The 12,055-nt window shown below is 32.3% G+C and overlaps 2 long non-coding RNA genes across 2 annotated transcripts; both read right to left on the bottom strand.

Moving 5' to 3' along the window:
* Positions 1-255: 255 nt before the first annotated feature.
* On the bottom strand, positions 256-2,077 carry LOC110998600. The gene is made up of 3 exons (XR_006750921.1): positions 1,931-2,077; positions 1,245-1,496; positions 256-545 (listed from the first exon to the last, which is right to left on the bottom strand). It is a non-coding gene; the product is annotated as an uncharacterized LOC110998600 (long non-coding RNA).
* Positions 2,078-7,619: 5,542 nt separating this feature from the next.
* Positions 7,620-12,054, bottom strand: LOC110998595. Its single transcript, XR_006750916.1, has 2 exons — positions 11,872-12,054; positions 7,620-7,793 (listed from the first exon to the last, which is right to left on the bottom strand). It is a non-coding gene; the product is annotated as an uncharacterized LOC110998595 (long non-coding RNA).
* Position 12,055: the final 1 nt, after the last annotated feature.

The raw sequence follows: 12,055 nt of genomic DNA, 5'->3' as shown, positions 1-12,055 counted from the left end.
ATTGTTGCGAATACATTACTCTTCATTTCTATTATATTTTAAATGTTTTTCACTTTAAGCTTACTGAAAGGTAAGTGCTGTAACTAAAGAACTAATCTTTCTCTTTTCATCACAGGATAAAAACGATTTAATAAAAGAGACGAAAGTGTACTTTAGTTTTACAGGTATGTAACGTTTGTTTGATATAATATAAGGTTATTTCATTAAAACATTAAAAAGTCAGTGTTGTTAGGGCGTAGTATATAAATAAACAGTAATTCGCAGAAATTATATTTCGAAAAATACATGAATCACGCCAAAATAAAAAGCCAGATAAAGTGAGTTTGTCTTAAAAGAAGAAAGTATACAAGTCCATAAATAATCTGGTCGATTTCCGTGCCGACACTTATGCATGTTTAGCCAGCAACTGTGGAATTTAAGCATTGTGCTCCAGGGACGAGTGAACATCTACCACTGTTGCAGTACAGCAAACAACGCCTCTGTCTGCCGACGTTGCCTGACCCGCATGACAACGCTTGATTGCAGCCCACGCAGGATAATCCAGGCTGAAAAAAGACAACCAAGCGTCTATATATCAAATTGAATTTCATTCCCATACGTGTGAGACTTATCACCTCAGATACTTCTTACGTGTCCAGTTAATCAGTTATATTTTTAATGTGGCTTTGGCCACATACTCCAGATTGCAATTTATTTATTTATTCATACAGCTAACTTAAATTATAAACGTCAAAAGACTATACTAAAGATATAGCTAAACATGGAATATATAGATAATGTGCATATTATATTTTATCCTGTGATGAAAAGAGATATAGTTAATATGTACATAAAGGTTCAAATATTTCGGCTATTTCCTAATTCGGCTGTGCTGTGTGTTGGTGCAAAAATGAGGGTGTGTGTGTGAGGTGTGTTTATGCAGGTAATTTACCGCCATTGCATTGCAAAAGCATTTTACGAGTCTGGTAACAAAGCCAGGATCGATTTAGACAGGATCGATTTCACTTATGCAACACTTTTTCACATTAATCAACGTCTTTTTGGTTTTTTACAGAACAGGGGGCAAATCAGGCAGAAGGCTCATCTGATGTTAAGTGATACCACCGCCCATGGACTAAATCTTTTAAGATTTGTAACGCTCTTTTCTTGAAGGACCCTAAGTCAAACGTTTAATCGTTAAAGTAATTTTAAATTGTTAAGTTATATAACTCACTGTACATTTGTATATTTAGTTTAATACTTACAGTTAGTGTGTAGTTACAAGTCACTAGGGCACTAGAGACAGTCAAACGTTGATTGGAACTTTCGCTCGTGGTTTCCTGATTTTCCTGGCCTTCCCTTTCCTCCTGGTTACTCACATCTCTAGTTTGTCGATTACCGAATGGTAGAAACTGACCGAAGAAGTCAAATGGGTTAAAATTTCCAGGAAACAAACTAGCCTTCTCCTGTTGTTCGGATTCGTTGGAATTATCCGCTAAAATTAAATTTACGGCCAGCTGAAATAAAAAATTATAGAAATGTTTCTATATAAAAGAAACTTAAATAAGAAAATATTTAATTAAACAGAAATAACATAGATTCTTTGATATCTTAACTATTTACCCTTTAGTAGACAGTAAAACCTCCCTAAGCTATTCTAAATGATTAAAGAGGTAAGCGTCTTATAAGTAAAGACCAAATCAATATTGGTACTTTTTTTATTGTACTACAACAGTATATTGTGTCTCTTTTTATCATATTGTATTTTGGCTGTGATAAAAAGAGAGATTGTCTTTAGTTTAAGTTGTATTGGACTGATTATCTTAAATTAATAAGAGTCTTAGATTTCCGACGTTGTCTATGGGCGACGGTTAGCATTTAATTATATTTGCTGTTTGTTCGATCATATAATAATTAATATAGCCAAGTAATATTGGATTATTTTTCTTACCAGAGCTGTTACTAAGTAAAAATACAATTTCAGAAGCGCCATCTTTGGAAAGTTCTCGCTGTAATTGCTACCTGTCCTCAAACTAACTAATTAATTCTTGTCAACCTCATCTTATATAGTAAGTGAGAAAAATGAAAATGGAAATTTAATTTTCTGCCCGGAGCTGCATAATCGGAGAATGATGAATAAATTGTATGGATTACGCAAATTGCTTAGGCACGATCGAGAATAATCATTTGTGGAGCAGTATTTATATCTTATAAGACTTAAGACATAGGAGTCACGTATGGGAATTTAAATATTAGACTCGTCTATAGTGTAACTGCCCAATAATGGGGTTCCTACAAATTATATTATTTAGGTATCTAAAATCTAGCCAAGCTACCTAATAATAATAGTAAATATTATCTAGTAGTAAATATTATATAGTATATTAATAATAGTAAATAAAATAGTTATAGGTAAATAATATAGAAAATAAATAAGAATAAGTAGGTTTAATACCTACTTCATCGATCAATTAGTTAAGCGCGTTATTTTTATTTTTTTATAAATTGTGTTTTTTGGTAATTATATTTAAGTACGAATTACATACTAAAAAAATGATGAAATATGAACAGTATAGAATATATATGCTGGAATAGCTTTAGTGTTCTTGTGTCGTTAAAGCAATTTAAACAAAAATAGTATTATTATTCGCCGATAGATGTCAGGAAGATACATTTTTCAGTTTAAATTGGGACTACTAAAACACCACATTTTTGTTATTTTCTATCATTTATTCCTAGCTAGATCGATTTATCGCCCCCGAAACCCCCCGTATACTAAATTGCATGAAAATCGTTGGAGCCGATCCCGAGATTCCAATTATATATATATATATATATACAAGAATTGCTCGTTTAAAGATATATTTATAGTATATAGTGTCAAACAAGTATAATAATATAGGTAAATAAAAACAATTAACAGCTACATAATACATAAACAAATAAGTAGGTTTTAATATTAATTTTAAATAGGTTAAGCGTTTAAAGATAAGTTAATGTAAAAATTATATGTAAAATTAATTTGTAGGAAATAAAAGGCATTTTTTTTATAGTGTAACTGACTGATCATGATAATGTCTAGTTATCGACCACTAAGCATACCAAAAACAACCAAAGTATGTCGATTTAAAATAAAATAGTAACATCGACATAAATTTGAAAGAAAACACTCAAATAAAATATTACTGTGAATTAAGTTAAAATAAATATTGATTTATATATCAAAGGTTTTAGTGAATGAGTCAATTTTTAAAGAAATTCATGTTAATACTCTAAAGATCTTGATGCATAAACCTTGAAAATAACATTGAAATGTCTGCGCAAAGTCAATAGTAGGCTATCTTGTATTTTCACGTCCACAACTCATTGTATCAACTTCACGCTGAAACCTGTGTAAGGAAACAACAAGTTGTTTCTTGTGACGTCAATTGTATTTACAGTGGTTTTCCACATCTATATTAAATATAAATCTAAGCTAACATTAATTTACGTGTTAAATCAAAGTATAATTAATTGCTATTTGCACTATATACGTTAATAATGCGTGTGTAAAACCCTTTAATTAATTTTAACGCCAATTACATTATACATACCTTTATTTAATTTTTTGTTATTTTTCTCAAACATCCATTTTTTTTCTTATTTACTCTACTCCCCTGTCATCGTGTCCAGGGACATTTTCTATCTTTTTTTTTTCAAAAAAAAAAAAAATTTTGTTTAAGAAGAATAAAAAAAATTCCAATTTCAAATCAAACACTATTTGTTGCAAAGATTGGGTAGGTATACATTACATTGAATAATAATTTTTATAATAGCGACTCTAAATAATTGTTTTTTTTTAATTCCCGACTGCTATCACCCTTTCCCTCTTCTTTATGTATTTGAACTAAGCATATTATTTTTCTATAATTATAATAGTAGTATCTGCTTTCAGGCAGACAAGCTCGTAGTTTATTAAAAGCAGTAGTTTAGTTACAGTTTCTGAGTTTCTAAAGCGTGTTTCGGTAATGAGAATTAAATCAACTTTACTGTATTTGGCACAATTGTAGATATTTATTATAGATTTAAGTATCTGTCTGTGAGAATCGTAAAGACCGTTTGCAAAATTTAATCGAAGTATATTTACGCAGTCGTAAAGTTAAACAATAAATTTTCAATTAAACGGGGCCCAGGCGGTACTGATATTTTGATTTTCACTTCATCTAACGCCTTTAATATCCAAATTGATGGCTAATTGTTGACAAATATTAACAGGAAATTTAGACAAAGAAGGCTTATAAGAAAAACAGCAAAAACACTAGGTATTCTATTGATTTATTTAATAATATAATATACTTGATTATTAGTCGCATAAAGACCACGAAATGCATAAACGGAAAACTTTAAGTCAATTAAAAACCACCCAAACCCAATAACCTATCTTAATCCATTTTTATCTGTGATAGACATCTTAACCTAAATATTGATAAAAGTGTACCAATTACCAATCGACGGATTGTAGTAGCTATCTGTCGATACAAGCTATCCATGGTAGGTCGGATCGGTGTATGTGGATAGACCTGTGTATGAAAATGACAGTTCAACTCTGCCAATATCCTATCTTAAGATTTTAACTTACACCAGTTTTTAAAATACATAATTAAAAAGCTATTTGATATGTTTAAACATAGACATGTATATTTTAATATTATTTGTACTGTTTTATTTGGTTTATATTGATTATCAAATATTTCTTCTTATTATTATTATAAATTATATTATTGACTATTAATATTCTATCCGACAAAAATGGATTGTCTTTTTGGGGTTTGGTTATTGGGATGCAGATAGGAGATCGATCGAAGGTCACGGACTGATCTCAGATTGTTGTTAACAATTATTCAATCTATGATTTAATTATTGGTTTCGGGCGTAAGTCAATTCACACAATCAAGTCTGATTCATAATAAACCAATTTTCCACATGTCCGCATTTCCACTCCTTTATAAGGTACTTGTACCAGACGAGGGTAAAGGAATTTTCATCAGACCCTAATACTAACATGCGAGTGTCTACTTCGTCTTAATTACATTCCTTAGGAATTGTTTCAACTTTGGTATCATTCAGCCATGGTTTAGTATTGCTCATAGGGCAACAAAGCTACTATAACCAAAAGATCGTCAACCCTCGAAATGGCATTGCTTTAAGACGTGATGGAGTATGGTAATGGCTATGTACTGCGCAAAAAGAGTTGATGTTTTAAAAGACTGAGTGAGTGGAGATATTTTTGTCAGTTCCTCAATTGTAAGTGTGCGCTTGATTTGTAAACGCAGTATGTTAGAAGTAATACTTTTTTACCGACGTTCTTAAGTGTATATTCTGTGACTAATATGAATACGTGTGTCTTCTACACAAAAAATCTACATAGAAAGAAAACTCATCAATATAAAACAATTATTTCAATACAATACCAGCTTATTAATCTACGACATTTTAAATGAATATATATATACTAACATTACTTTCACTAAAGTAAATCAAATTCGCAAACGCGGTTCACGACGCCCTCATAATTTAATTATTCAAAAAATCATTGAGTGTTGGGGGAGTTCTGCGGTTTAATTGACTCTCACAAAATATAAAAAGTCTTTAAACCTAAGTGTCAAAGGATGCCCTATAGAAAGCCAAGGAAGTTAAACTTAGGGCAAAACTTGCCGAGTTTCTTGCCCGTTCTTCTCAGAACAAGGCCTCTTGGTAGTTTTTTTTTTTTAGTTTTAAATTTAGTTTTTTTTTTACGGATGGCGTAGTTTTGCTCTTTCGCGAATTTCGTGAACGTTTTTGACATTCATAACCATACCCCAAGACGCATATAAACTGAATAAATGAATTTTGATTTGATTTGGTTATTTTATTCGAAGAAAGTTTCTTATTAATTACATACTTCAAACGCCTATTAAATAAGAATTTAAATGGAAAAGTATTATTTAATCTCGAAACCGCATATGTACATTTTCTTTTATTATTAGCAAATATTACGCCCGAAAACATGATAGAGGACTGACAGCGGAAATTATTCAAATCACATGTTCGTTACGTAAGTGGTCTGGTATGTAGATGGTTCACAGGCGTCTACATTTGTTTAAAAACTTAATTTAATAATTTAGTTTATTTTTCAAGTATTTTTGAAGTTGATAGATAGTTTATTAGTTATTTTACTTTGGGCTAATTCCAATGTAATTTAGATATGGCTTCGTTCCTGATGTATTACTATTGTATCTATTGATAAAACATGCATTTTATTATTGACTAAAAAATGCAATTATTATTAACAATAATAACGTATGTACAGTATTGACATAGCAATTTTTCCAAATCTATATGAATCACATTTGTTGTCTTCTGTTATCTATTGAGTGTGGTATTTTAATGTCTTTCAAATCTCGAAGTTTACGCTCTACTGATTATGCCTTTTTAGCTAGAAATTTGTAAATTTATTTCTATTTAACAGAACAAGCTACCATTACAGATTACTGCATTTTTTAAAGTAAATGTCAGGAACAAAACAATACACAGTAAAAACAACTCAACATTAAACAGTAATATTAAAAGTATGAGAATTTTGTAACATTATTTTGTAACATTATGTATTTTGTGAATAATAATGTAATGAATTTGATACGTTAGTTTTCAAACTCAAACTCAAAAATATCTTTATTCATATATTTAAACATGTACACTTATGAACGTCAATAAGAAATTAATTAATTGTAAATTTACTTTACAACCAGTTCGCAAGTCAAGGGCGTAGAGCGGGTAAGACTTTTCGATATCGCCTCCTTATATTAGGCACCCTGCTTTGGCACTGGAGAACTACCGTATTGTTTTCCTTCCCACGTAAGAAGTGCATCATATACACGGAAAGCGCAAATTGTCAGCACACTCCGAGTTCCTTTTAGCCCACAGAACATGGATAAAGTTGGATATCTGAGCACGATGATACATGTCGTATAATAAAACGTATTGTAACGTGTGCCTGATGAAGTTCTTTGGGTCCGCTCCAGCATCAATCTATACTTTCTTTCATGAGGATGTGTGGAGGAAAGAACGTTGTATGAACTTTACCGTGTTAACTAGTATTAACTCTGTCTCTTGTCAGGGATATTTGTTACTTATTGGTAGTATAAACAGTATTTTTTCGTTTCACGACTGTCAGATGGCACTATACGTCATGAAATGCGAAGTATCTTATTCGAAACTTTTATCTTTCGAATAATTTATGTGTTGCATAGCTATTTGGCACTTTATCCATAAAACAGGCCCTATATAGATTGATATACTATTTATATTATTTATTGATATATTAGCTTTTGGCTTAAATTATAAAAATATTGGGTTATTAGTTGTTAAAAAGACATTAAGACAGGTCAAATTTTTATTTGCCTTAAATATTGACAATTATAATTATCACCTTAGAAATATACAAAACCATATTAAATTAGTCTGAGTATAAATTAACTTTCAGAATTTTAATATTTTTATGCTGGCACTGCTTCTATTGGGGCTTCCGCTGGGGCACATTCAGCTGAGGGTGTGGCAGAGCACTCTCCAAGGTTGCAGTAGGGGAGGGTGGGGTCGTTACATGGTCTCTTAAGACCACCGACTTTGGTACAAATCTGTTTGGTGTTGCAGTCCAGGCAGGTGGAGCCAACCCCGGTGCATGGTGTCCATTGAGGCATCCATGGGGCCTGGGAAATCCATGATGGAATCCAAGGGTTTGCACCTGGAGCTGGCGGACCTCCGAAGCCGGTAGTTGGAATGGCCGCAGTAATGACAACCTAAAAGATATTTTTATTTTGTTAACGATCCTAGTACTGATTAAGTATATGAGTTAATGAATCTATAATTTTATAAATTTCTTCTATAATAGATCACATCAATACATTACAATGTCACTTTAAAAACACGTTAATCATTCTTTTTTTTTCCCTCCTGGAGCAACGGTTTCATAATTATAATAATTACTGTTCTCGAGCTATGGGGTTCTATTACTGGTATAATACATGTCTGAGGTTCACTGAATCTATTGCTATAACAGGAGCAGATCTATAGGTCCTTCATCTGAATGCCTTTAACCTGAGAGTTCATGCTCGTGCGGGATCAATTATCTTAAAACATTATAAATATATGTATATAAATCTCCTGTCACGATGTTCGTCCGCGATGGACTCCTAAACTACCGAACCGATTTTAAATTAAATTGGGACACTGTGAGCAGTTTGATCCAACTTAACAGATAGGATAGCTTATATCTTTAATTATAGTCGCAATTTTATTTTATTGAAAATATTTGTTTATTATTTGATAAACTAACTACTATTAACAGATGGCGCTGTGTCACGTTTCACATAAGCTATTCCTTCTAAATAAGTTCTCCTACCGTTTCCCTTGAATAGTTTACTACTATATATAACCAAAACCTTAGCCACAGCAACGATTGGCCGAGTCTTCTAGTTATTTTAAAAATAAATAGCCTAAAATTACTCCAAGAATGCAAACAACATTTAAAATCAATGAACAACAACTTACCAATAGACAAAGAGAAATGAGAATTTTGGAGCACATGTTTATCTGATTATAAGCAATTGAAGTTGATAGAAGATATTCGATAGAATGAAATTGTTTCTCCCGCAGAGGCTTTTATATGCGGTTTTATTTGATATCGGATTTAATAAGCAACCAAAATAGATACCGTCTGGTTTTTCCATTGGAAACAAATATTATTCAGTTGATAACCGTATCTAGATGTGTTTATTCTATACCAAAGATTATATTACCTGATCTATTTCTAAATCTACTTTACTGCTTGACACTTGTTTGTCAACATACGGTTTTACTTAATCTTGTATCTAAAAAATATTTTAGTTAATTTTACCAAAAAAAAATTCAGAAATTTTGAACTTAATTTCCTAGTAATCTTAACTGATATAGTAAATATAAAGAGTAAATGTTATGTTTGTTTGTATTGAATAGGCTGCGAAACTATTAGACCGTTATAAATATTATTTCACCTTTAGAATACATTATACGTGATGTCCGTAAGCTAATTAATACTTTAATAAAATATATATGAAATTACAATAGTATTTTATTCATCCAAGGTGTGAGAAATACCAATAAAACCCATATATCGCTTTCGATCCTACTGTAGGATCTTTTATAGACGACATCAATATCTTCGAAAAGTCCGAGTATCTTATATCTATCAAAAAATAATTCTTTTTTTTTAAGTTTTAGGCTATTTATGTTACGATTGCGGGTGGAACCACAGAGCACAGCTAGCAATAAATAATACAGCCCCCGTTAAACTAAAAATAATCAAACGGATTTGTCACAAATAGATATGTACTGTGATTCCAAAGGATATAGGAAGATTATGGTTTTATGAAGATTATGAAATTAATCAATTCAATGAGCCGCGGAAGAAACTAGCTTACCACTGATTGTCGCACTGTTTGAGTTTTAGAATTAGATTAAAACTGTTTTTGCAATATACATTTGCCTGTACACTGTACTTTCATCACTGAGAAGTGGTGGCCTGGTTCAGCGCGTGACTCTCATGCCTGAGGTCGCAGGTTCGATCCCCGGCTGTGCACCAATAGACTTTCTATTAACACTTGCTCGTACGGTACTTAGACCCAAATATTCAACGGCGTGTGTCAGGCACAGGAGGCTGATCACCTAATTGCCTATATGTAATGATGATGAAACAGATTCAGAAATCTGATGCCCAGACCTAAGGAGGTTGTAGCGGTGAAGGAAACATCGTGACGTATTCAGACGCAAAACTAGATGACGAGGTCAGTTTCTGGCGATTAAAGAATGACCAATTAGAAGGTACTACGGATTATTCCGTATAACATAATTTGACAAATACTGAACCGTAATAAATTGGGTAGTTCTATCTATATATTAATGGACATATAATGTTTTTATGTATCTGGTGTATTACCCATTTTCAGAACTTTAATTATCATGTTGTAATCGTGTTTATGTGACGGCTGCTGTTTGCAATACAAACAAATTTTTCTTAGGATTTCCCCAGAACAACAGAGCTAATTAATCCTATTTATTTAGTGCTCTGGTATATTTCCATTGTATCAAAGATTACGGTACATTTGAAGATCGTTTTATTGTAGGCAAATTTTACAAAATCGTAAGTTTAGTTCTAGGCAAGTTTGCTATTCCAACATTTCTAAGTTTTAGATAACAGTTTAGTACATCATTGGAAGTCTGAGTCACATTTATAGAGAAGTCCTGCAGCTCAGTCATGAAGCCGTGATGTATCAAGCAAGGAACAAAATGGCCTTTCTACCCATATACGAGGGCGGTCCGATTAGTACTTAGACTCCATATCGCATTTTTTCTTGTAAAATATGCATACATTCTCATAGACCGCTACTTTAAACATTTCAGTCGAATCGGACGCGTAGTTTTGTATTGATGCCAGCCATCGTGTCTGCGGATTTAAGAAAAAGGACAATATTCGATTGTTCGTTTTGGAGGGAAAATCGTGCAGCGAAATCAAAAAGCATTTGGTCCCCGTGTACGAAGACTCTTCTCCATCGATGGCGAACGTAAAAAATTGGTTAATGAGTTTAAAATAATAAATAAATCAATCAGTGGCGCTACCTTTTTTAGGCCTTGGCCTCTGATTTCTGAATCTGTTTTATATTTAAATCTAATAGGCAAGTCTCCAGGGACTGACACATGTCGTCGACTTTTTAGATCTATGACATGTCGGTTTCCTCACGATGTTTTTCTTCAGCGTTCCAGCAAATGTTAAATGCGCACATAGAAAGTCCATTGTTGCACAGCCTAATCGAACCTACAACCTCAGGTATGAGAGTCGCACCCTGAAGCCACTAGGCCAACACTGCTCTATGAGTTACAATGTCAATGTTTTTGTTTCCAAATTAAAAAGTCACTCACTGGGATGATATTTCATACCAATGATTCGGTTATCGCCGCCATGGAGGCCTACCTTGCAGTTACTGCATTTACTAACTCAGACGGAACTCAAAGGATGATATTGAGAAATAAATCCCCACTTTTCCAAAAAATATTTTATATTTTTATAGGCTAAGTACCTATCCGATCACCCTTGTAGATCGAGTTAATTTTTATTAGGACAAACGCTAACAAGCAGTCCACTTAGATGATTTCTAGCGCACATGGGCACCAGTTACCCCGACTTGGAGATTACAGTAAAGAGTATCTCGCTATTTCTAATCCATTCAACGCACTGGATTTAAGGAACACAGTAACTTTAATTTAACTATTGCCATATTAATTTAAAAAAAAAACTTAAATTTAGGAAACGACGTAAGTGTAAAATTGCTACTAGGGTTGCCTGGAAGAGATCGGTTGTTAGCGATAAGGCCGCTCGTTGCATCCCTTGTAATTTTTATGTATTGTGTTATTTGTGTTTCTTTCTAGCAACGAAGTGTGAATAAATAAATATATAAAATAAGTTACCTACATTAAAAAAATTATACAAAAGTTCTTTTTTAGTAAAGCCTACTAGGTATATACATATTATATTTTAGTAATAATCAGTACTTAATTCGTGATACAATTTTCTTTTGATGATTAAAAGTTTAGCGTCGGATAGTGAATGAGGATTAAGAATCCTGGATTTTTTTTATAATATGTGGTCTTTATTCTTTAATTATTTCTGTAAAGATTAGGACGCTCATTACCTAATTGGCTAATAAATCGGTAAATAAACTATTTACCTATTTTCATTACTCATAAATAAGTTAATTATTTTAAGTAACTACAGAAGACAGAGAAAAATTATATGTGTGTTACATAGTTACGACTTTAAATCCAATACTGGTTGAAAATACTCACCGATTTGGAATTTCAACTAACCCGAAACAGTGCCGGATCTCAATAAGGAATTCGAAGACCACTAATGCACGAATTTGATAAGACTTCTGTTCTTGTTCATAGGTCATTCATTCCAAATGTCAAATTAATAATAAAATTCATTTCAATTGTTTTATCACATTATCGAAGAAACAGACGTTTATAG

Source organism: Pieris rapae, chromosome 21 (genome assembly GCF_905147795.1).
Source record: "Pieris rapae chromosome 21, ilPieRapa1.1, whole genome shotgun sequence".
Taxonomy (NCBI): Eukaryota; Metazoa; Arthropoda; class Insecta; order Lepidoptera; family Pieridae; genus Pieris; species Pieris rapae.
This window is presented reverse-complemented; position numbering and strand designations above follow the sequence as displayed.